This window comes from Sinocyclocheilus rhinocerous, unplaced genomic scaffold (genome assembly GCF_001515625.1).
Source record: "Sinocyclocheilus rhinocerous isolate Xijiao unplaced genomic scaffold, SAMN03320098_v1.1 scaffold44, whole genome shotgun sequence".
Taxonomy (NCBI): Eukaryota; Metazoa; Chordata; class Actinopteri; order Cypriniformes; family Cyprinidae; genus Sinocyclocheilus; species Sinocyclocheilus rhinocerous.
This window is the reverse complement of record NW_015631022.1, coordinates 1,573,412-1,597,386: the sequence shown is the minus strand read 5'-3', so window position 1 is coordinate 1,597,386 and position 23,975 is coordinate 1,573,412. Positions and strand designations below refer to the sequence as shown.

General features: G+C 37.6%; 1 pseudogene; it reads left to right on the top strand.

Moving 5' to 3' along the window:
- Positions 1-9,222: 9,222 nt before the first annotated feature.
- The window catches only part of LOC107741094 (rho guanine nucleotide exchange factor 37-like), a 20,724-nt pseudogene continuing 5,971 nt past the window's right edge, over positions 9,223-23,975 (top strand).

Below are 23,975 nucleotides of genomic sequence, written 5' to 3'. Positions count from 1 at the left end.
TTTGTATTTTCCATTTTTACTGCGAATGCTTAAGCGGCGGGCATGTGTGTTCGTGTAATTAATGAACTGTACGCTCACTTGTGTGGAGTGTTGCGGTAAACATGATCTTTACGAGTGCGGTGGCAGAAATGTTCTGACACATCCTGGCAGGCCCAGTGAAGAAGGAAAAGTGTAGAGTATGAAGTCATAACCTTGACGTTAGAGTATCTTTCAGCACTCATAAAACAGGCCGGTCAGTTTGAGTGACCTCAGCGCTTGGTGTAAGCTGGCATAATGGTTTTGTTCGGAGACAACTATAGAGGGAATCTTTCAAATCAAAGTAATGAAGCGTCTCATGGCCTGTGATACATGTTTGTGAGTATTATTCTCATAGGAGACATAAAGGATAGGACGTCAAAGTAACAAAAATGATGTCTTCGGTATAAGATCAGTAGTCTCAAATAGGCAGAGTTTTGAAAATCTGTTCCACATTGCTGCTTATAATGGCCAAGAACCACCCAATTATACTGTGAGGCCGACTGACATATAAAGTTCCTTTTTGTATTTTTACATGCTATTTAGGGGTGGGTTATCTAGTTGATACCACAGAAATAGGCCAAGGTAAAAAATCATTCAAATAATTGCACAGCAGTGTCAGTCAACGGGCAGCTTGGGGAAATACACCAATTAAAAATACTATAAATAGAATATTGTATAAATAGCCTTTCTGGCAAACCATAAGTACATTTCAGAAACTAAATAAAAACAGTCTGAATAACTAAATTAAAAAAATCTGTTTACTTGCTGCTTCCACACATCTCTAAATGTGTTTTCAAGACTGATGCCACTAACCTCAACAGATTTTGGTAAATGCAGTAAGAGCTGTTTCTCGAAAATACTAACATTTTCATAAAAACAGGTCAGGTAAACTGTCACTGGTTTCAAATGCTACTATCTACTAATATGTACTTTTAAAGTATTATTATGCACTTTTAAAGTACTAACATGTACCCTGTTTACTGTCAGTTCCACTTTTTGAGCATAGACCTGAAAATGACATTTCCAAATTAAATTGTAAAAATTTAATTACAAAAAAAGTTATAGTAGTTTACATTTGTGAAAACATAAAATGTAAAAATTTAAATGTTAATATTTTATATAAAATATATATTTTACAAAACATGTTGGTTTCTAAAACTGCTAGAAAATCAAAGCTAAAATCTGAAGGAAAAAAAGTGTTCCAAATTTGAGGTTGATATTTCAAAGAATTAGCTTTCAGTAAGATTTTATTTGGGCGCAGCACAAAACCTTTCCACTAGATGACCACAAAACTCCATTTCCATATATGGTTTGAGTCATTTGAAACACATTTTTACATGCTTTTCAAAATATTTAGGAAGTAGATATCATATTCAGAAGTATTATGGGCAGTATGGCAGTATTTGATTTGAATTCAACCTCTAACAAAGACTTGAGCTGAGAACCCTGGACTTGGGTTATTTGCTGCTGCATCACCAATAGAGAATTTATCAGTTTTTCTTTGCATTCCAAACATTTTTAGACCTTTTTTCTCAAAAACCTTATAGGGTACCTTTTTTCTGAGAGTGTATAATGGGTGTTGTTTCTCAAAAATATTAATTTTATATGTTTAAAGATGAAGGGAACACAAATGATTTTGAAAAATTTCTCTCCCTCTTATTTCCACATTTAACAAAATATCATGTAGTGTCAACTTTGTACATTGCAGGGTGCATAGATTTTTTTACCCATGGCACCTCAAGTATGTAATTACAAAACTCATTAGCTTTTCGCCCGTTTTGTTTTAACACACAGCAAAAAAAAAAAAAAACACACACAAATCATGTAGGAAACAGACTCAAAAATCACAGTAGCCAATAAATGGAGTGCAATGCTCTCTGAGGCTGAAACTATCAAATTAGTAGACAAACATCAGCAACAGTCACCAGGGGGGGTGTTTGAGAAGATGTCATAATCTGGAAAATCTGACTACAAGTCTTTTCAATCACACCTACAGATGTTGGAGACACGAGCAAGCAACACTTTAATGAGCTAAACAATGACACGTGGATACGTGGAGTGTCCAACAGTTGCCCATTGTGTAAAACTGGAACATGGTCAAAGCGAGAGATACATGTGGCACGGTGTTTGAGCGGTGACTAAGAAACCCACACGTTTGTGATTACGGTGTGTATGAATGCTCATTGAGTTTGTTAACTCGGCGTGGCTGCATGTAGTCATCTCTGGGTCGGCCAAGGTACCCTCCGGCTATGTTGAGCAAAATGTAATGCTTTTACAACCTGGCCCATTACATTTTGATACAGGTTTATTTCCCCAGCTCATGGTAAATCTCTCCCCTTTCCTCAACAAGCCCCCCTTACCTGGCAGGGCCGGTTCTCTAGGTACCTGGTTTTATCCAGCTCAGATCCAGATGTGCAGGAAGAAGAGCACTATGGCTGATGGAGAACGAGTCTTCTTTATCTCATTCTGCATTCTCTGTACTGCTTCTCTGAGAGGGCTGAGGTCAAATGTACTCGCTAAGAAACCCCTTAAAAGGGACCTGGAAATTGTATTGCCAGTCGCTTTCGGTTATTTGTGCCCTAAAAATCCTGTAAAAGGAAAAAGTTCAAACCACAGCAGAAATTACTGAATTCTTTCAAAAATGCCTACATTCGTTCTTGCCTGCACCATTACGCAATAGTGGCTTGGCTAGTGCATGCCTTGTTTCTTACACTGCAGGACATACATTTCCACCTTTAAATGAATATATTGCATAGCAACTGACCACCGTGTCTTTAAACACAATTAGAATAGCTCAGATTTTCATTCAAATTCAAAACTGAAGCTCATTAGTAGGATTGGTTTAAACATTTTGATTTAACCATGCTTCTGAAAAAATCATTTTATTATGCAGTGGGATTCAAAAGTCTGAGGCCACATTCAAATCCGGGATTCAATATGTCTTGAAACCTTGAATGCAATAATAATGTTAAATAAAACAAAGAAACTTCATGACATAATATGAATACGTGATTCTGATCGGTCAATCCTGGCATTCAGCGGTCAGAGAATATATTGTTTGCTATGTTCGTCTTATTACTAGGCCGATTGTTTTGTACATGGAATCTTATTTCTTAGTGAAAGCTACAGTAAATATTGTGAAATATATTACAATTTAAAATAACAGTTTTCTTTTTGAATATATTGTAAAATGTAATTAATTCCTGTGATGCAAAGCTGAGTATTCAGCATCATTACTAAAGTCTTCAGTGTCTGTAATCATTCTAATATGCTGATTTGCTGCCCAAGAAATGCTGAAAATGCTTGTGCTTCTTAATAATTTTGTGGTAACCGTGCTACATTTTTTTTTCAAGATTTTCTGATGAATAGAAAGTTCAAAAGAACAGGATTTATTTGTCTTCTGCAATAAATACCTCTATTGTCACTTTCAATGTAATGCATCTTTGCTGAAGACAAGTATTATTAAAAGAAAACGCAATAAAAGATATTAATTCGGTCCTGATCATCTCAGAGTTTATTTTGTTACAATTTCCAACTGACTGCATATTATCCTTTACATGTTTAAGATGCATAATCATAATAAATAACAGCATTTTCACCAGTACTTCGACTGTTGAACTTATTTATTTGTTCATTCTTTTCTCCCCTCTATCTTGCGTTCCCTGGTTTTATTAGAGCGAACATGTTTGTTAGCGCTGCCAAACCAATGTGAGGCATGATATGCACGGCCGTGTTTCCCAACAAACCTACATTTGGACTTAGAGACAGAGTGTTGTGCTGAATCTCGATTATACAATTAGACAAGGCAATAAATGTGTGATTTATATAAGCAAAAACCATGGGCAGCACACCAGCAATATTTTATTTGACATGGATACTCCTTTGCTGCAAACAAACCACAATTGCCTCACATCAACCCAGACTGTTCGTTCTCATCATTCTGCCATGATTGCTGGCGAACTACCAATTAGCAGCTTATGGGACGCAGCTATGTAAATGCGGCCTGACTGGGCTTAGACGCCAATCAATGGTGGACTGAACTAAAATCAATGACACAGTTGACATGTTTTAATGGGCTCTGGGTGAAGCCCTGCACGTCTCTGCCAGCCAAGAGATTATTTTTGCTTGTGGTAAAATGAAATGGAGCCTTACTCTCAAACCCAACAACCCCTAACTCTTCCTGCTCCAATTCTCTCTTTCGCTTATGACCCATTTCCTATCTGACCAAGTCTTACTCACAGAGAAATCACTCAGGTAAGGAAATTGTGAGCCAGGGACATTCTACCAATCTTCAAGCACATCTGCACAGGAATCGAGACAGCCAGGAGGAGGTTGTGGACCATGCCTCTGTCTGGCAGGCGAATAAAAGCCCGTCGTGATGTATGTTCCGATACTGCAGTGCCAATCAATCTGAACGCCCAGCCTTTGGAGGAATGAGCTCACTGTTTACTCGCTTAGCGCCGGTCGCTTCTCGTACACTATTTGTGTGTTTGGGCACATAATATGACAAAAACTGACAGAAGCAAATAGAAAGTGGAAATATTCCTATTAACAACGACCAGGGGAGTTTTCTAGCCTGTGGCAATTTTTTTTTACTATTTTGGACATATAAATGGATATAAATCGCCTTTACTTGCAGCACAGAATCATTTACAAGCTACACACGCAATAAATAGCTGCTTCATCTTTGACAAACAATAAGACATTTGCAAGTTTTGTTTCCTACGGTGGTTTGGCCAATATCACATGAGCAGACACACATCAGCCATCCTGGAACGTCTCTCAGCCAATCAGATTTGAGGACCAAAACAAACTGTTGTATAGACCTTATGAAGCCCCACCACTTTTCAGTGCATTACAAACATTACAATGCTCATGACAACTTTCGATAACTCTACAGTAAGTAAATCCACTTCACCAGTTTACTTACTCTTAAACAGTGATGTAACAATAATACAGAGCTACCGCAAAAATATACCAAGGGTGTAGAATTTAGTAGGGACGCTTGGGACATGTCCCTACCAATATCCAGCGCCTACTAAATTGTCCCAGCAATAATTTTTATCAAACATTCAAATATATGTGTATGTAACCATTGTTGTTGTAATATTGGCCGCATCTGAAATACAGTAGTTCATACCATAATTCCATTGATACCTGAGAAGTTCAAGTAAATACGCTAGAAATCGCTAGAAATGCGCTTTCAACGACATATATTTAATAAATGTGCAGAGTAATAACATATAAGGTAGCTGAAGTGTTTAAAACATACGTGCACAGTTCAGTTGGATGACAAACATCATTTACAACTGATTTCCTATTGAACTGTCACCAACTGAACTGCAGCGGTCAAACTATTTAAAAAAATATAACCAAAATTAAAATATATATATATATATATATATATATATACATATATATAAACAAACTTGATCACAATGCATAATGTTTCCATCTAACATGTATTCTGAGGTGCCACTCGCCTTTTTAATGGAGTCTTTTCACTAGTTAGCAGTAAACCGGTTACCCGGCTGAATATGTGCGTAGATTTCCGTTGGATGTTGTCTTTGGAATGGAAATATGGATATTTTATTTGTAAACATCATAGTTTTTTCGCTTATTTCAGTTAATGCCATAAAACTAGTGAGCTAAGCCAGTAATAGTAGGCCTACTGACAGTGCCGCGTAAACATGACTAAAGACGCGAAAAGCTGAGGAACAGGCAAACTGAATCAATTGAGTGAGTCATTTACACTGGAACCGCTCCGATTGATTCAAACTCATAACTTCGATCATTCACTTCGATTCACTAGCAAAATCAGATTAAAAGAGCCATTCATATTCGAATTTTGACATCGCTTGTAATGATTTTAAAAAGCACGTATATTGGGTGAAACCAGCTTTTCGAAACTCTGAATCAGTTTGCGTTGCAAAATGATACACGGTTACGAAGCGCTCCAAACGGATCACGTATCGAGAATCATTTGCTTGGAACAGGTTTGCGAATAATTTGACTTAGATCAGCGCTTCCCGTACTGTGAATCATTTGATTCAGATCGGGACTTCGGAATGCATATCGCGAACCATAAAATTGAATGATTCGCGCTCCGCGCTCCGAAGTCCCGATCTGAAATGATGGTTCGCCAATCATTATTCAGATCGGGACTACGGATCATGAATCGTTTGATTTAGATGGGAACTTTGGAGCGTGGATCGCAAATCTTTTGATTCATGTTGGGACTTCAGTGTGGGTTTGTGAATCTTTTGATTCAGATCGGGACTTCGGAGCACATATCGCAAATCTTTTTCTGATTTCTTTTGTTTTTGTTTTGTTTTGTTTTTAAATAAACAGTAAAAAACATCAAACCATTAAGGCAGTACAGTTATAAAAAAGAAAGAAAGAATACACAAATACAAATCCCTTAAGAAAATTAACCATGATTTTATTAGACCTATAATAGCTCATTTTTTTAATAACCACAGTTTTACTACAAATATGGTATTGTTAGTGTAGCAAAACTATTGTTATTTGTGGTTAGGCTATATGGTTTAACTATTAGTAACCATGTTTTTTTCACCTTAAGAGGACACATAGGATGAATATTTGCATTGCAGGATTAACAGAACCTTGAATAGTTTCCATGTATTTGACTAGATCAACTTTGTGTTTATGTATGTAAAATTCATCTAGCAGGAAACACATATTAATCAAGTTATATTTCCTATATTCTCTTACGAGTAGTCAAACAATCCAAAGAAAACATCTTTAAAACAGAAAGAAAAGCCACTTACAAAATTAGATTAGATGCACATAAAAAAACAGACCAATTTCTCTGAATGACATCTTCCTTAAAATAGTGACAAAAACAACAACTCACTTCAGAGTCTGACTTATATTAATTACATCCATAAGCTTTTTGTGAAATTTGGATGAACTCATTCATCTGTTGCTTGACCTCTTCATATTTAAGGAGAGAACTATAGTTTCCGAAGTCAGACTCAGACATCGCTTGTTATGATTTTCATGGGCGTAAAATTTAGTAGGGATGCTATGGGGATGTCTGCCGTTATGTCCCCACCAATGCCAAAATCAAACCTACGCCCTTGGCTGAAATATTATCAGAGAAAATGACTCTTAGGTTGGTATACGTCAATCCCATTGCATTTCATGCCCCTGAGACCCGCTCAATATGATGGTCTCTCTGGTGTTTGTGTTGGGTGTTTGGGGGGACTTTAGGTACCGCAAATTCATATGTATGAGTGTGTCTGTGTGTTTATACAATATGTGGTAGGCTATAGTGAAAATGTGTTTTACAAGGCAAAACATGTGGGAGAGCTGGAACAAGCCCTGAAGCGCATTACTCCAGGTTCTCTCGTTTTTCTAAGTTGAACTTCAAAGGTAGCTGAGTCTTTTTCTTGACTCACTGGACCTGGCGTATCCTCAAACAGAAAGAGAAATATTCGAAAGTAGTACGTTCCAGTCTATTGGCTGCTGCAGAGTATGAAAATCAATGGAGCATATGAAAAGCAAAGGACAATCATATTCCTGAAACATTTTCATAAACAAAAACATATAACTGATCAAATAAATCACGCCTCTAGTTCAGTCAAGTTTAGTAGGCTTGTTGTCATTTCCAAACGCTTTTCCTTGCTCATACTGCCCCCTCCTGGCCAATACAGGAACACAGAATGTTTATTGTCATTCATTGGCTGTGAGAGTTAGACTTCTTACCTAAATTGACCCCCTGCCGAGAAACTAATTTCCCAGTCCTCAAAGGACAATATGGTCAGCACTTAACATAAATGACAAAGGGGACTCATGCTGTTGACTATCACACTACAAATGATGGGGATCAGGAGACAAGGGACTAAATTAGCCTTTTCTGGTCTCCTAGTGAGTGATTCAGCTGCACTCATTTTGAATGAATGATTCTAAATGAAAGAAAATATCCACTCTGAAGGGATTTCTGCTCAACTTTGTCCAAAGACAGATGTTTCCACTAAATATATATACAGTATGTAGGTGGAAAGTAGTGATATCATTACTGAAAATAAACAGTAATTTCTCACAGGCCTGTTGTTTGGGCCTAGAACATATTCATTATTATGATTACATACCATAAGCTTTTTGATTACTGTTTTTCTGTCAGGATGAAAACATTATGTTCATTTAGAAATGCAATTACACCTTACTCTTGTTTAGTGTTTGAGAATTGTTAAAAACTGAGTTATCTGTTTTTGCAAATGAACTCTTCATATATATACAATATATTTTTTTACAATGTACAATATATTTCTTTCTTTCTTTCTTTATTGCTTTTGTGCTTTCATTTAATAAAGCATGTCTGTAAGCCTACAAGACAGTATTGGGGAGTCAGTAAAAACACCATACATTTAACTAATTATAGAAGTATAAGACATAGAATGAATGAATGAATGGATGAATATTGAGGAAAGAAAAAACGGTTTGGTTTGTGGTTTATAATTTGATGTTTGTTCATGTTAATGGATGTAATTTATCCACTCAAGCCTTTCATTTGCATGTTTAAAAAATGATAAATATTGTGACCTACTAAAAAATTACTAACACACAATGTCACAACGTGTTATGATTTTTTTTTTTTTAATTGCTAGTCTTCATGTATTTGTACAATAGTTGTATGTCTTCAATTTTATTTGCTGTTCTGATTTAAATCTGTTTGTTGGTAAATCATTGTTATGTTTTTTTTCTCCCTAAGAATTAGAAAGGCTAAAATTAAACAAGGGTCTTAGTTGTATATGACATAATGTCATTAAAATACAGAAAATTAAAAAATGTCCATATTTCCTGTTAGGGTGGCTTGTGGTAAGAACAGCACTTGAGTAATCTGTATTTGTCTATAAATCTAACTGTATAGGGGGGAAAAAAACTTTTTAAAATCCAGATTTACAATATTAGGCATATAAGACCGTGAGCAACATAAATTCAATAACGTGTGCCCCAACATTTGACTGGCACGTTGCATTTGCAACCATGTGAAAACAGGGGGTGCTGCAGCCCCCTCAGCACCCCTACTTCCCGCATCCGTGGTCTAAGCCTAATTTGAGATGTGGCCTACTGTACATAGATTTCATAAACACTCAGCTGTACCCCAGGCGACCATGCGATGTCTCTGTTTCCCAAATAACCGGAGTGAAGCGCGCTCTTTTACCTTAGCAACGATTTGTCCTCTGAGTCTGCATTATTCCCCTCCTGCAGTGCGTGCGCTTAATAGATATCGCTAATAATCTGTCTAGGAAATCAACGCCACATCTCTCAGATGCCACTCTGCCGCATGCATTCGGGTTAATATGCGAATAACAAAAACCATTATGTCATACTTCGCATGACTAAGCGCACCTCTCCTGCCTGCGCGCGGTATGATCGGAATGCGTGACGCGGCCTGTGCGTGAACCTGTTCCGCGCGCCAGGACTGTAAGAACATGTGATACTGAAGGATTTGAAAGCAACGTCTGTCAGTGTCGCTTTCGAATTCAGTTGTTTAACTTCACAGAGCGTTGGAATGTTTGTGGTTGCGGTGTTTCACCGTTCTGCGTCCAAGGAAACAACGCTGTAAACACGTTCAGGTAAGAACGCAGGTGAGATGCAAGCGTGTAGCTGGTACATAGTGTCAGCTATAAACATTCACTCAAAATGAGTGAACAAAAAGTCCTGTCATTATTTACTCACCCTCGTTTTCAGTCAAACCCGTTTGACTTTCTTTTTTACGTGGAATACAAATGAAGGAGTTAAGACCGAATGACAGTATCAGTCATAATTTACTTTTATTGTCTGGAGAAAGATGTATTAAAAACGAAAGGCTGTCCGTCTCTAGCATCCTCTCTGATGTCTCTTCATTTGTGTTGCTATAAAGAAAGTTGAGGTTTTGAAACCACATGAGGGCGAGAAAAACAATACTTTCTTTCTTTCTTTCTTTAAACAGTGTTGTTTTCATATTACACTCTAAAAAATGCTGGGTTAAATTCAACCCAGTGCTGGGTAAAATAGGGACAAACCCAGCAATTGGGCTGTTTTGACCCAGCGGGTGGGTTAAATGTTTAACCCAACCTTCAGGGTAGTAACCAAACCGCTGGGTCAAAACTACCCAATTGCTGGGTTTGTCCCTATTTTACCCAGCACTGAGTTGTATTTAACCCAGCATTTTTTAGAGTGTAATGTCAAGTAAATATAACTGCTCAAATGTCATTAAGGGGTTTCTTAATATATTTTTATTATAGGGCTAATTATGTATCATGTTATAAATGCAAATGGATTGACGTAGAGGATTATTTTTCATATTCAGTTCATTCCGTGAATTGAAGTGTTTGCTTCTCATATGAAAACTGGCTAATATAGATTCATGAAGTTTTTCTTATACGTTTTGTGTTATCGCTTAAGATATGTTGAAACCATACTCATAGTGTGTAGTGTTGTGTTTCATTTTCTTGGTGTGTTACATTAATAAATAAACTGAAAAAAGCCTCCACATTATACAGCTGCAGTCTGAGGGGATTTGTGCAGTTGACATGAAACCTCAAGGAGTGACAGCAGCATCTAACAGTGTAATGTGCTATACATCTTCTGAAAACTAGTTTAAAGTGGGCATGAAATGGAAATTCACCCTGTCTATTTACCACAATGTTATTGCATATACAGTTCCAGTTATAGGACAAATTATTAGACTGTAATTGTGTAAACGTATTTTTAAGAATTCAATTATCCCTGCTTTGTTAACTGGTAACTAATCTAAACATTTGCCAACATTTCACTGAGGAATGTTCTTAAAAACTTTAACCAAATTTTGTTCCTCTCATGTCACGATGAGAATTCTGAATCAGAATCATTAAATTCTTTATGATTGATTTCCATGCATGTAGCCATCCAGAAACCTATGCAGCTCTTATCAGGATATGTGATGTAATAGTGATTTAAACAGGTTTTTGAGGTACAAGATACTATCAAGTGTTGTGATTGTAGCTAAACGTTATAAATGCTTCATACTTTGCTGCTCTTATTGACAGTAGACCTTTCATTATTTGGTTTAACCCACTTTTGATATACTTGCATGCATGCAAATATTAATATTTTTGTTTATTCATGTTATGTTCCAACTATTTTTTTTTTGTCTATTTTTGTTTGTCCAAATGTTTTCAGTGTGGTCTCAAACAGTGATGGGTAGATTACTTACAATTTGTAGTCTGTTACTGTTATTGATTGTTATTGATTCATGACAAAAATTTTAATTAGTAACATTATCCATTACATTACACATTTTATGTAATCTAATCAGACTACTTGATTATATGAATGAATTTGTGCGTTTTAATGTGTTCGAAATACAAAAGCCTTCCAAAGACAAAGGATTGTGTGAATAACGTAATCGTAATCGATAAAAAAGTAACTGTAGTCTGATTACGAGTATTTTAAAATATAATCTGATCACAAGTACTTAATTTTTGGAATCGGATTATGTAGTCCAAATTACATGTAATCAGTTACTAACCAGCACTGGTCTCAAACTTATAGACTGTAAGCTTCAAAGTTTATGGTCTCACTTTATATCGATTTTCACCTATAATCTATAATCATGTCCATTTACACCATGGAGTTCACTCTTAAAAATAAAGGTTCCAAAAGGGGGTTTTCACAGCGATGCCATAGAAGAACCAGTTTTGGTTCCCCCAAGAACCTTTCAGTGAACAGTTCTTAAAAGAACCTTTTTTTTCTTAGTGTGAAGAACATTTTTATAATCTAAAGAACCTTTTTTCCACTGTAAAGAACCTTTTGTGGAATGAAAAGCTTCCATGGATGGTAAAGGTTCTTTGTGGAACCATTGATGCCAATAAAGAACCTTTATTTTTAAGAGTGTTGTTAGGATGTATCTGAAATGGTTGGTTTAATGGCTTTTGTGCTTTTAACGACTCTGACCATCAAGTTGGTGAGAATTTCCTGGCCACATGGGGCATTTGTTTACTGCCATTGAGTGTGTGTGTGTGTGTGTGTGTGTGTGTGTGTTGTGCACCAGCTCTTGAACTCCTGCCGTCCAATCAGCTTCATCCTGCACAGGCGTCACTTCCTTCCCAATGGCTACTGCAGTCAATCTGTGTATTCATCAAAGCGTGTGTGTCTGCAGTGGTCCTATCCGGATCCCCACTGCTAAAATCCCACCTCCTCCCAGCTGACCCTCCCATCCCCCTTCCCACACACCCGTGCCACATGAGGCCCTGCAGTGTGACTCAGTGGACAAACTTACACCAGTCTGAGAGTCTGGGCCAGGCTTTCCCAAGCCACACACCTCAGTTTGCCAGCGCAAGAGACACCCAGGGTTAGGCTTTCCCATTCTGTAAAGGTAATGATGCATTTGGTTGTTTTCTTGGGATTGTTCTTGCAGTAAACCTGTCATTTCTTTACTCCTTCTTAAGTAGGGGTTTGTCATACTGCAGTGCAGCACTGTGAGAGATCTCGGCGCATGAGCGTATGCTCTGTGCTACATGCTGAGTTTGTGGTTTTCGCTTTGAGCATGCTGGCCTTGAGCACTTGCTACAAGTATGTTGTTTCCTTATTAATGTCTACGGATGTGGTAAAAATTGTGCTTAAGAGTGTTTGTTTATGTGTAGATGTGCTTGCAGTTTTGCGTGCATGTAGGTGTAGCTGAAATTGTAACAAAGGTGTTTATAATATATAGACCTGTAATTATCAATGGCTGCACAAATATCATAAAGTTTGCTTAACCAGACTTTGACCTCACTTGTATTGTACTTGTATTGCAAGTTTTAATGATTTTATCATAATGAACTGAATTGCAATCTAAAGCTGTCTTTGGTAGCATGTTTCTTTTTAAGTCTTTGGACACATGGTGTTTCACCCCCTCTGGATAGGTGACAATAGAGCACTCAGCCCTTTATGGGTGGTCCTTATAATGGGTGATGGCAGAGTCTGCATGGTTTATGTGTGCAATAGGCTTGATTGATGATCAGTTTGAACTTCTTTGTGATGAGTGAGCTTAAAAGGTGAGTTCATAAGGGGCATTCACACTGACAGCTAATTGGACATACAAAGCAATCAGAAGTCATTGATTTTCACTGAGTCCTGGCTGTTTGAGTTCATATTTTTCACATTCTCAGTGGCTTTCAGTGGGAAAGCTCTAAATATGGTTACATGTGAAGTTATTATTTTGTGGGGTTTTGCCTAATTGAGCTAGTATTGTTATTGTTGATGAAAACTATTTAAATTATTTAAACTATTTTCATTTTTAATTTGTTTAAAAGTGTTCAATAATTGACATAAAGCTCTCTCTCTCTATATATATATATTTTCTGTTAGTTTTAAATTCAAAATGTATCATTTTAAAGTTTGAGTTGAAGTACTAGTTGAAGTGCAAGTATATGACTCATAAGACAGCCTTCGTGCTTTCAATGTGGAACTAGGCAAAGCTAGACAGTCATTCTTCTCAAATGTTATAAACAGTAACTTAAACAACCCTCACAATCTTTTTGCTACTGTTGAGAGACTGACAAACCCCCCAAACAAATACTTAAACTCAAATGGATACCTGGACAATTTTCAATCTGGTTTTCGACCGCATCACAGCACAGAGACAGCGCTCATTAAGATAATAAATGATATTCGCTTAAATTCTGAATCTGGCAAAATATCAGTGCTGGTACTACTAGATCTCAGTGCTGCGTTTGACACGGTTGATCATAACATACTTCTAGAGAGACTGGAAAACTGGGTTGGGCTTTCTGGGATGGTAATCAAATGGTTCAGGTCATACTTAGAAGGGAGAGGTTATTATGTGAGTATAGGAGAGCATAAGTCTAAGTGGACGTCCATGACATGCGGAGTCCCACAAGGCTCAATTCTTGCACCGCTCTTGTTTAGCCTGTATATGCTCCCACTAAGTCAAATAATGAGAAAGAACCAAATCGCCTATCACAGCTATGCAGATGATACCCAGATTTACCTAGCCTTATCTCCAAATGACTACAGCCCCATTGACTCCCTCTGCCAATGCATTGATGAAATTAACAGTTGGATGTGCGAGAACTTTCTTCAGTTAAACAAGGAAAAAACTGAAGTCATTGCATTTGGAAACAAAGATGAAGTTCTCAAGGTGAATGCATACCTTGACTCTAGGGGTCTAACAACTAAAAATCAAGTCAGGAATCTTGGTGTGATTCTGGAGACAGACCTTAGTTTCAGTAGTCATGTCAAAGCAGTAACTAAATCGGCATACTATCATCTCAAAAACATTGCAAGAATTAGATGTTTTGTTTCCAGTCAAGATTTGGAGAAACTTGTTCATGCCTTTATCACCAGCAGGGTGGACTATTGTAATGGTCTCCTCACTGGCCTTCACAAGAAGACCATTAGACAGCTGCAGCTCATCCAGAACGCTGCTGCCAGAATTCTGACTTTTTCTTCTTCTGACAGAAGTCTGACTTGTACTTTTACTCGTTTATAAATCACTCAATGGGCTAGGACCTAAATACAAAGCAGATATGTTCACTGAATATAAACCTAACAGACCACTCAGATCATTAGGATCGAGTCAGTTAGAAATACCAAGGGTTCACACAAAACAAGGGGAGTCCGCTTTTAGTTATTATGCCGCTCGCAGTTGGAATCAGCTTCCAGAAGAGATTAGATGTGCTAAAACATTAGTCACATTTAAATGCAGACTCAAAACTCATCTGTTTAGCTGTGCATTTACTGAATGAGCACTGTGCAATGTCCGAACTGATTGCACTATATTTTATGTATAATAATTTTCTATTCTTAACTGTTTTAAATTCATTTTAAACCTCTTAAATCAATTTTTAAATCATTTTCTACGTTTTTAAATTCCTTGTTTTATTGTTGTGATTATTTTTTTTATTATTATTTTATTTTATTTTATGTAAAGCACTTTGAATTACCATTGTGTATGAAATGTGCTATATAAATAAACTTGCTTTGCCTTGCCTTACTAAAATTACTAAAACTGAAATAAATTAATTAATTAAAGCTGAATAAAAAACGAATAAAATGACAAAATCACATATCAGAATTATTCAAATGTAAAATTAAAATAAATATTTAAAAAATGAAAATATTAAAAATTCACAATATTAATGCTATAATAGTATACAAATAATATGAATCAAGCTACAGAATATTGTCCAAGTATATGACTCATAATTGCATATTTGAAGGGTTAAATACATGTTGTGCATCACCATCACACTTTTAAATACATTTCATTAGAAATGTAAAAACCTCCTCAATTTTCTTGTTAGACATCCCTGCTATGGCGAATTCCCTGAAGGTAAATGTAACATTGACGGCAGAGGGGGAGATCTTAGAGGAGAAAGAGGGAGCTAAAGAAATGGATGATACCTTGGATGAGCCTGCAGAGGAGGAAGAGGATGAAGAGGAGAGGAAGGCACGGGCTGCAGCGGAGGAGGCAGCAGCCAGAGAGAGAGCCGCTCAGAGGCAGCTCATGGCAATAGAGGAGCTGGTGCAGACTGAGAGGAACTTCCTGAAACATCTGCAGCTCTGTACGGTCACCATCCACAGCAACCTGCAGAAACTACAGGTAGACAAGCTCCCTAGCAGCCGTTTCACACATCACGTCCATTAAATTGCAGTAAAAGTCCTGATTTAACTTATCCGGACACATCTGTTATTCATAAGACCAACGACCTTCTGTGTTTTATGTTGCTTTCACCACCACTGAAATACCATCAAAGCACTCTGATATCATTCTTATGTTATTACAAACATTAACAATCTAATCAGATAATACAACAGTTAGTTCTGGAAAAGTTATATTTAACACATGGCCTCTAGTGTGTGAGTGAGTGTGTGTGTGTGTGTGTGTGTGTGTGTGTGCATTCATTCATTCAAATTCAGTGTTTGTTATTTTCATTTTAGAAACATGAACATCAAATAATTTTGTTCTTACATTAGTTACAGGCCACAACTATTAACAGACATCGTCAAAAACCAAGCAAACATGCATACACAAAAGTATACACAAAAGTAATATTTAAGGGACAAAATATAAATAAAAAATTATGATGACAACATATAACAAGAATAATAATAAAACAAAAAAAATTTAATATTATTTTTTTCAATCCAGCTGAGAGGAATGTGAAATAAAATAGATTTTTTATTATTATTATTATTATTACTGAGTGTATACCTCATAAAGGAGACTAAATGATTTAGCTTTGATAATATCATATATTATTGCGTCTCTTGCAGCCTCCTCCTCCAAACCTGGAGAACATGTTCCAGCACATAGATGAAGTGATGGATGTTTCCAGCAGACTCCTGAGCCTCCTCGACCAGGCACAGATACATCACAGCGACCCAAAATACCTGGAAGCACTCTGTGAGTACAGCCGGACCGACTGGAATTTCCAGTTCACTTTCAGTTTACAGTCACACTCTCTGTGTGTCATGCCCACCCACAGATTAAACTACTTTTTACCCTTGAGATCATGAGTCAAGAATCCAGAACTTGAGTTTCAAGATGAGAATGATGATGTCTGATGTATGGAATGTTTACATTTCTTTACATCCTTTTTGGAGCTTGATAGTCTAAATAACCATACACTTCCACTACTGTTTAAACGTTTGGGGTTGGTTAAAAAAAAATTTTGTTTTTTAAAAGAAGTCTCTTATGTTCACCAAGGCTGCATTTAAGTGATGATAAATACAGTAAAACAGTAATATTTTGAAATATTATTACAATTTAGAATAACAGTTTTCTATTTGAATATATTTTAAAATGTAACTTATTCCTATGATGCAAAGCTGAATTTCCAGCATCATTACTCCAGTCTTCAGTGTCACATGATCTTACAAAATTTTTTTTTAATAAATTGTAACATTGTAAATATCTTTACTGTTACTTTTGATCAATTTAATGTGTCCTTGCTGATTAAAGCATTTAATTTTTAACGCATTTTTTTTAAAATACTGACCTCAAACTGCAGTGTATGTTGTATGGAAAAGATCTTGTTGTATATTAGAAATTATCTTATTCTTTCTCTTAGGCGATTCTTTCCTGAGTCTGTCTCAAGACATAGAGATGGCTTATAAAGAGTATCTTGCCAACTACAACAACATAACAGCTCTAGAGAACAGCTACAAACAGAAAGAGGCGCTGTGGTTGGAAATGATCCGAATCATCAAGTCATCTGCGTAAGTTCGTAAACAACAACCTACTGAGTTTGTGTAGAAATTGAACACTGATGAGAGCAGAATGAGTTCCTAGACAAATACGCCAGTGTATTACCCAACATTCTTGTCATTTTTGACCCCTGATCTTGTCTGTCTTCAGTCCTGATGTGAATGCATCCACTCTGAGCTTCTTCCTGGTGATGCCGGTTCAGAGAATCGCCCGTTACCCGCTGCTGCTCCAGACCATCCAGAAACACACAGACCCCGGGCACCCTGCGTACCCCATACTGGAGCACGCCGCTCACACTGCGGTCCAGATCAACTGCAGAATCAATGAATACAAACGCTTCCGTGAAGTCGGTGAGAACATGCTTACAGTTTAGAAAGCTAAGTTTACTGAACCAAAGTATGCCAGTCCATTGGTAACATCAGTAGGGCCCTTTGAAATCTGTTTTATTTTTTCCCAAATTCCATTTGATTATTTTCCAAATTCCATTTTTTCCGGTTAAATTTTTATGGATTCCATTTTTTTCCATTTTAATTTTTCTTGACTGTTTTAAAGGCACAATATGTAAGCACACTCAGTCACAGCGTCATCAAACTACGCCTTTGATTCTTTGTTTATTTTGAATATGTGCCCTCTAGCGGCAAAAATTACATATTGTGCCTTTAATGGTTAAATTCAATTTTATTAATCAAAAAGCATGTCTGATTCATTGAAATCATGAAACTTGTACAAGTTACAGCAATTTGTTAAAAGTTTAACAAAAATCCTTTTTTATTATTATTTTTGTTTTTGAAATATGTTTAGTTTTTTCTCAAATACAGTTTTATTTTATTTATTTATTTATTTATTTTTACCAAATTCTGTGTTTTCCTTTTCAGTTTTCCTGGATTCCATTTTAATGGTTTAAGTAAATTTTAATAATCAAAACGTTTTTTTTTAAATGCATATTATTATTGTTTTAAACAATAATAAGAGATTTGTATGTGCGTGTATAAGATATGATGGTAGTTTTTCTCAAACAAAATGGTCAAATGCTCGTGAAGTGACACTCAGAGCAGTTCTGGAGATGAAGTTCATGTATTTATGTCCTCATTTAGTGAGACGGCAGACACTGAAAACATAGCGAGTGTCATGTGCGCTTAAGTAGGTAAAACCTACCTACTGTGCCATTCATTCACACAGAAACACGTAGAACACGCAGGATTCATATTTAAATAGTGTTTTTGCGGTTTTATATTCAGACACTAGTCCATATTGCCGTTTGATTTAAATGTACTGACCTATTTTTTTTATTCCATAACATTCCGGGTTAAACAGTAACATTCCGTCCGCCTTTTACGCATCCGCACAGAAACATGAATAAAGTGCTTGAGGTTTTGATTTGCGTCATTGTTATCATTCTCTGACTGTCACAGCTGACAAATACAGGAAGACAGAGAACCTGACCATCAAGGACAAGATCAGTCGGCTGAGTGGCCACAGCATTGCCAAGAAGACGGCCCGGTTCAGCCAGTACATAAAGCATGAGACAGGAATGGTTCCAAAGGTAACTGCCTAAGAACAATGCTTAGTGTAAACAAAGGAACAGAAATGTTTGGCATGTTGAAAGAACCACATTGTTTCCATAAAGCCTATTGCCACATGAGATGTTTTTACGATAATTTCTTAATTTATACTTTTATATTGTAGTTGAAAGATGACGAATTCGATGCCCTTGCTGGCTTCTTCTTTGTCCTGGAGAGGGGCGTCTCAGAGCTTCATGATAACCTGGAGGCCTATCTCCACCATCTGCAGGTTTGGATTTAACATTCTTACTCTTAATGAGTGTAGTTAAAAACTCGAAAAGAGCTGATCCTCTCATTTGTTTTGGTGTTCCCCCAGTGTGAAGCCAGTACGCCCATGGATCAACCTCTTAAACATTTTCCATTGTTATTCCAGCTGCTGAATGAAAGGAAAATCTGTAGGAGGGTTGATCCCAGGGCAGATGGATGGGGTTACTGAAGATTGAGGTTCAGAGGATGGCTGTGCACTTGAAGTGTTTGTAACCGTCTGAGCTATGTTTCTGTGTACAGAGGTTCCTCAGCTGCAGACCAGAGGAAGCAGATCTTGATCTGGAAGGAGAGAAAACCACCTTGTTCTCTAAAGAAATCACAGTGGCACTCAGACAGTGGATCTACCCCTCATATGTAAGACCTTCACTATTGTTAGTGATAAGGTTGCAGTTCTTTTGGCCGATTAAAGGTGCTGTGAGCAATTTCTGAGAAACGCTGTTGAAAGTTGATTGAACCAAGCACAGAAACACACTTTTAGTCAATCACCAATAAGGGGCGTGTCCACTCGTGATGGAGGAGGTGCCTGTGTTGCATATCATGTTTGTGAATTAGGGGGCGGAGCTATCAAGATGGGGTGTGATCCGTTTGGGTAGGGCGTGTTTGATTTGTTAATTTAAAATATCAACAACATTTCTCATAAATCTCTTACTGCACCTTTAAGATTTCTTGGGAATAATTTAAAATCCTGACCATAACCCAGCTCTAGGCTTCACAGCTTTTCCAGCTTAATGAAAGGAAAATCTGTAGGAGGGTTGATCCCAGGGCAGATGGATGGGGTTACTGAAGATTGAGGTTCAGAGGATGGCTGTGCACTTGAAGTGTTTGTAACCGTCTGAGCGATGTTTCTGTGTACAGAGGTTCCTCAGCTGCAGACCAGAGGAAGCAGATCTTGATCTGGAAGGAGAGAAAACCGCCTTGTTCTCTAAAGAAATCACAGTGGCACTCAGACAGTGGATCTACCCCTCATATGTAAGACCTTCACTATTGTTAGTGATAAGGTTGCAGTTCTTTTAGCCGATTAAAGGTGCTGTGAGCAATTTCTGAGAAACGCTGTTGAAAGTTGATTGAACCAAGCACAGAAACACACTTTTAGTCAATCACCAATAAGGGGCGTGTCCACTCGTGATGGGGGAGGTGCCTGTGTTGCATATCATGTTTGTGAATTAGGGGGCGGAGCTATCAAGATGGGGTGTGATCCATTTGGGTAGGGCGTGTTTGATTTGTTAATTTAAAATATCAACAACATTTCTCATAAATCTCTTACTGCACCTTTAAGATTTCTTGGGAATAATTTAAAATCCTGACCATAACCCAGCTCTAGGCTTCACAGCTTTTCCAACAAAATGAGTATAAGACTTTAGTTATTTAATATGGTGTGAATGAAACAAGGCTGTGAGTGACAGAATATCAGTCGACCCTTTGCAAAGGCCCGCCCCCCTTAGTTACTGTTGCTACGTTCAACAAGCTAAGGCGCTCTCATGCCACACATGTTCTCACGCAGTAAAAAATACATTGCGGAGCAAAGCGGAAACTGACAACGTGCTGATAGACAAGACAGAACAGGTTACTTTTGGTATGAAACAAAATCTCAGCTTTCAATTTTTTTTAAAGAAATTTAAACAAATACCGTTTTGGGTCTTTAATGTTTCGTGACCGATTAATGTTGCACCTCAGTTCAAGTGGCACATGAACCCATCATCTCTTCCTATTTACTAGTTATGCCATGAAATGAATGAACATCAGTACCTTGTTTGTTTTAACACGGAAGGGCGTCAATAAGACCTTCACTATTGTTAGTGATAAGGTTGCAGTTCTTTTAGCCGATTAAAGGTGCTGTGAGCAATTTCTGAGAAACGCTGTTGAAAGTTGATTGAACCAAGCACAGAAACACACTTTTAGTCAATCACCAATAAGGGGCGTGTCCACTCGTGATGGGGGAGGTGCCTGTGTTGCATATCATGTTTGTGAATTAGGGGGCGGAGCTATCAAGATGGGGTGTGATCCATTTGGGTAGGGCGTGTTTGATTTGTTAATTTAAAATATCAACAACATTTCTCATAAATCTCTTACTGCACCTTTAAGATTTCTTGGGAATAATTTAAAATCCTGACCATAACCCAGCTCTAGGCTTCACAGCTTTTCCAACAAAATGAGTATAAGACTTTAGTTATTTAATATGGTGTGAATGAAACAAGGCTGTGAGTGACAGAATATCAGTCGACCCTTTGCAAAGGCCCGCCCCCCTTAGTTACTGTTGCTACGTTCAACAAGCTAAGGCGCTCTCATGCCACACATGTTCTCACGCAGTAAAAAATACATTGCGGAGCAAAGAGGAAACTGACAACGTGCTGATAGACAAGACAGAGCAGGTTACTTTTGGTATGAAACAAAGTCTCAGCTTTCAATTTGTTTAAAGAAATTTAAACAAATACCGTTTTGGGTCTTTAATGTTTCGTGACCGATTAATGTTGCACCTCAGTTCAAGTGGCACATGAACCCATCATCTCTTCCTATTTACTAGTTATGCCATGAAATGAATGAACATCAGAAGGTACCTTGTTTTAACACGGAAGGGCGTCAATACACCATTTTTCAAGTTCAAGTCCACCGATGTTAATTTACTCTCCTGACTGGTTTGTTTGTTGGACAAATTGTCAGATTCGGTGTTATGATTGGTCAGATCACCTGTCAATCAAACTCCTGGCGAAATGTGAATTCATTTTTTATTTTTTTTTGTGTAATGTAATTTTGTAGGCCAGCCTGTAAATTAGAATGAAACCTGGTTCCCTCGACAAAAAGGATTATTGCAGAAAATAAGCTCTGTGACCAACAAACATTTGTGATATGTACATGTTTTGTGTGATTTTAAACACCGTGAGGCTGTAAAAACAGACTAGTGTGTAGATGAGTTTACTTGTTTGCTGTGATGACGTTTGATGTCCCCAACAACCTCTTTCCCTCTAGCCCCATTAAGCCACTTGTTAACAGCCACCTTTTCAAGAAACAAAACGCCAAAAAAAATCGTTGGGTCATATTGATTTATTTTCTTGTAGAATACGGTGTGAAATTATTTTGAGCCTGTGTTACAGACCTTATTTCAGACATTTAACCACAAAACCCTTTGACTTAGGGGCCATGGAACTGGAAGTGCAAAACTGCTAACTCATTTCAAGGCTGTAGTACTCATTCCTGCAGCACTCTGTAAATCTGTCAAATTAAATATGGCATCTCTGACTAAAATCTGGAACACCAACATTTGTCACAGCTTTGGTCATGAGACAGTATTTCTTCACTGTGGTCCTTCTATTTGCCACTTTAGTGTTTCTCCATATATCAGTGTCTAATCCTTCTGGAACAAATACTGCTGCAAAATACCATGTATCATGTAAGAGTACTAATTTTTCCAAGATCTTTTAACTGTTTACCAGCCATTGAAATTATGGTAGTACACAGCACCCATTTTAGTGGTATGCTTTTTATATGAGAAGGCAGCAGTGATTTATTTAAAGTAGGGCTGTGCAATTAATCGCATGCGATTGTCATGCGCATCTCGTCAGTAAAGCTGGTTCTTTGATTAGTAGTAAATCTCCATCACCTGCTTTCAGATGGAGCGGCATTTACTACACAGAGCCGTAGTTCACTGACAAGCTACGCAAAATCGTGTTCTTAATCGCAGGCGATTCGATCTGCGATAATGAACGCGATATTGCCGATACCGCTCCATCTAAAAGCAGGTGATGGAGATTTACTACTAATCACGGAACCGGCTTTACTGACGAGAAGCGCATGACAATCGCATGCGATTAATTGCACAGCCCTAATTTAAAGTAACTAGTTTTTATTATATCGCGGATCAATTGTCAGTAATTGATTAAACATCTCTGGTATCTTGCCTTCTGTACTTACTTTGTACATCTCCTTTGCTGCCACTTATAGGAGGACCGTTTGAAGACTTTAGTCTTTAAGCCCTTGAGCTCACTGCGGGAACTGATGGCAGGACCACGTAACCTCATCCACAAACGTCAGGACAAGCTTCTGGCCTAGGAGCTAATCGAGGAGAAGAGTAACCTGAGCTTTGAGGAGCAAGCCATAGCGAACACCTACAAGACCATCAACACTCTCCTGCTGACCGAGCTGCCGCAGTTCAACAGCAAAGCCCTGCAGCTCCTGTGGGCCACGCTAGAGGCCTTCAGCTGCCTGCAGAGAGACCTGGCGGCGGATATGGAGCAGCTGGCCTCCAGCTTCACCCATCAGGTACTTTTTACAGAAGAAGCTAAAATATTGAGGTTTAGAGATAACCAGGTGAATATTTAATTTCTGTAGTACCCAATTCTAGATATAATCACAATATACAGTGGTGGCCAAAATTATTACAACACTAGTATTTTCACCAGCTAAAAAATAGTTTTAAGTCAGTTATTCTATCTTTTGCTGTAGTGTGTCAGTAGGAAATATCAGTTTATATTTCCAAACATTCATTTAGCCATTAACTGTAATAATCCAGTGAGATTTTTGTCTGACAGCAGCCAGTGCTCCACACAGAGATCTGATCTGATCATCATCAGTCTGTCTGGAATGACATGAAGAAACAGAACAAACTCAGACAGACTCAATCCAGAAGAACTGTGGCAGCATCTCCAAGACGTTATGTCATATGTCATAAATATATTTTCTTTATAAATTAACTAAATGAAATCAACATTTAGTGTGAATATCATTTGCGTTTAAAACAGCTTTTGCCCTCGGTGCACTTGCGCATATTTTTTCAGGAAGCTTTGCAGGTAGGTTTCTTGAAGCGTCTTGGAGACGTTGTTCTCCACAGTTCTTCTGGATTGAGTCTGTCTCAGTTTGTTCTGTTTCTTCATGTCATTCCAGACAGACTGATGATGATCAGATCAGATCTCTGTGTGGAGCACTGGCTG